The following is a 2846-nucleotide window of genomic DNA, read 5'->3' as shown; positions in this document are numbered from 1 at the left end:
TTTTTTTACGAGTTATTTGTGCTGGTAACGCAGTGTCCCGGAAATCGGCCAAATTTCAGTGGCGTTTATTTTAATTTCAAATAACTATTATGTGCACTTTGTACGTTGAATGGCCTCCAAATAACTCGACGAACATAAATCACTTCGAAATTTTGACTTACATATTATAATTTTGCAGAAAACGGCGATAGTAGAAAAGGCCTTTCCCACCTAGCTCGCTTCGCTCGCTGCGCGGCTTCGCCGCGCTCACAATCGGCTACGCCGATTGGTCGGCTTCGCCGACCTTCGGGTGCAAAAACTCCAACGCTGATTGGTCGGCTTCGCCGACTTCCCCGACCTTCGGGTAATCCCCAGTACTTTCCAACCCGGCAACTCGGCACAGAACGATAGTGTACGGGCGAATCAACAAGAATTCCTTGGCCTAGCGCCTATGCTATCAGCAGTAAATCGTCTGCTCCACCAGGGGTTGCCGAATCGTACATGGTCTGACCCGTTGTTATCTTGGTCCACAAGTTGTAGGAAGACGTCGGCACTTGTCTTTGTGCCGCTGTGGATCGACACCTTGTAAGCTGACCGTGGGAAAAGTGGAGCACATTATACATAAATCATAATGTAAAACTTCATTCCTCATCTATTCAAAACGCCAGTGAAAATAAAAATGCTCTATCATTCACATAAACGTATAATCCTTTCTGAAAATGTCTATGTATAAGATATCGTTTACATGAACTGTCATCTCTGCGCTCTCTTTGCTCTGAGAAACTTCGCAACATGCACGGTCGTGACGTCACAGAAATGACTCCTAACCGTGTCCGTTAATGAAGGAGTCACCACAAAAACACCAAAGGGACCGAAACTTATTCAATAGCATGTCTTGTGCATATTTATCGGCATAAACTTTTTTTTCGTTTCCGCAAACAAACCGGACGGGCCCTGGGTTGGAAATGTGACGTAGGCCTACCAACAATGCAGACACGTAGTCACACATGGGTTGCATTAGCCAAAACACAAAACAGTTTCGCTTGGGAGCCTTAGGCTAATAATGACGCATAGTTAATTTGATCTAGTATTTGAGTACTTTTAACGGTTACAGGTTGTTTCGCAACAATGTCAGTTCGCAACAATGTACAAGTCTTTAAGCAACATTTGAATGTTATTAATCTCGATAGTCTAAAAGTATTACAAATCGTATTCCTAGAATAATTACACTCCTACCTATACACACCGCGTATGAAACTGTACCGCCCGGCGTATGAAAATCATCGGGCTGTCAGGTTCATGCGGCCCCATGTTCCTCTGCCGCCGGGTTTGTCTTTCGCACCCGGTAAGATTTTTACGCGGAAGGAGTATAATTATATTAGAAATATGATTTCTAATACTATAACGCTATCAAGATAAACAACATTCAAATGTTATGACTTACGCCTTGTACCTTGTTGCGAAAAGACTTGCCTTGTTGCGAACTGACGGTTGCGAACTGACATTGTTGCGGAACAACCTGTTATCCTTCTAAACAGACGATTAACTCAACTGCATTTTTCACTCTTGAGCTCAAAAATCAAAACAACTTTCACACTGTCGGATGACGCTAGAACAATAGTCTAAACTACTGAACCCGGAAGAACATCGTTAAAATGAACTCACCTATGGTGACGTCTCCAGTGTTTGCACACAGATGTCTTGGGAAGTGTGACCTTTCGTCCATCAATGTGTAACCATCGCCGCTAAACGTTGAAGCGTCGGAGCTTTTGATCTCCGTGATTTTCCAAGTTTGTGCGTCGTATTTGACCTCTGCGCATTTCATGTACAGCGCGATTTGAGCCTCGGAACTCTGCGATGCTTCGGCACTATACGATCCACTAGCTTCCAGAGTCATTCCAGAGCCGTTTTGGGCACTAACGCTGGCTTGAATATGCCTGTCAATTCGACGGGAGCTCTCACATCTCACCTTGCCGACTGCAAAAACGTCAGTCACCACAAAAAAGCTGCCCTCTCCTTGTATACCATCCGCACCCTGTTTCACTGTGCGGTTCAGAAAGACTTCCCGAAAGCGTTCGATGTCGACGCTGAGCGTTCTAGTTTGTTCAAAGAGAATTTTGTACTCTTTAGAAAGCTTCTCACCTGCGGCTACCTGAAGATTGGCATACGCTGAAAGCCAAATATTAATGTCGTCACCTTTTGTGAAAGTGAAAGCAAGTTGTTGTGGGCTATTGTCCGCCATTGTCATCCGTCTACTGTATAGGTCTGGCCATTGTTTGAGTCCCCCTTTAAATCTTGCGACAGGATCTTGCGTTGTCAAGAGTATTTGTCCCGATGTAGAGCATCTGTTGGTCTTACACAGGATGGTCTGTCCCGGAAAGAAGTTGCTATTTCCTATCCCGGGACATGGTATCCAGCCTTCCAACTCCGGAAAGAATTCTGTCACCGTTTCCTTCTGACACTTGCTCCCTTCACCTCCCATTTTGATCCCGAAGGAAACCAAAACTAAGGGAAGACTTAGCTTACGATATGGGAACAAAATGAAGATATTCACCTCCACACATTTAGGTTACCAAACCTCCTAGACTAGTGTACGTTGATTGCAACCATACCGAGAAACGTTCAATATAAACTGGGTATGTGTATTTTATTCTGTGGACTTTACCCATGGTCAGGGGATTCCCCACTGTATTAGTGTATGAACTTTTAATATCATCCAACCAGGTGCACCAAAAACAAACATTAACTTTGACCCCATTGTGCGTGTGTAGCAACTGCACATAATCCAATGAGACATGTTTTGACGTGCCGGCATTGAGCGTTAGTCTCTACCAGACTCCGGATCGCTGGAAAATCGTAGAAATGGA

The 2846-nt window shown here is 44.4% G+C and overlaps 1 long non-coding RNA gene across 1 annotated transcript; it reads right to left on the bottom strand.

Moving 5' to 3' along the window:
* LOC118424473 lies at positions 1-429 on the bottom strand. The gene is made up of 2 exons (XR_004832206.1): positions 338-429; positions 1-283 (listed from the first exon to the last, which is right to left on the bottom strand). It is a non-coding gene; the product is annotated as an uncharacterized LOC118424473 (long non-coding RNA).
* Positions 430-2846: the final 2417 nt, after the last annotated feature.

This window comes from Branchiostoma floridae, chromosome 10, assembly GCF_000003815.2.
Source record: "Branchiostoma floridae strain S238N-H82 chromosome 10, Bfl_VNyyK, whole genome shotgun sequence".
NCBI lineage: Eukaryota > Metazoa > Chordata > Leptocardii > Amphioxiformes > Branchiostomatidae > Branchiostoma > Branchiostoma floridae.
Note: the sequence above shows the minus strand (reverse complement) of the source record. Positions and strands in the feature narration are given on the sequence as shown.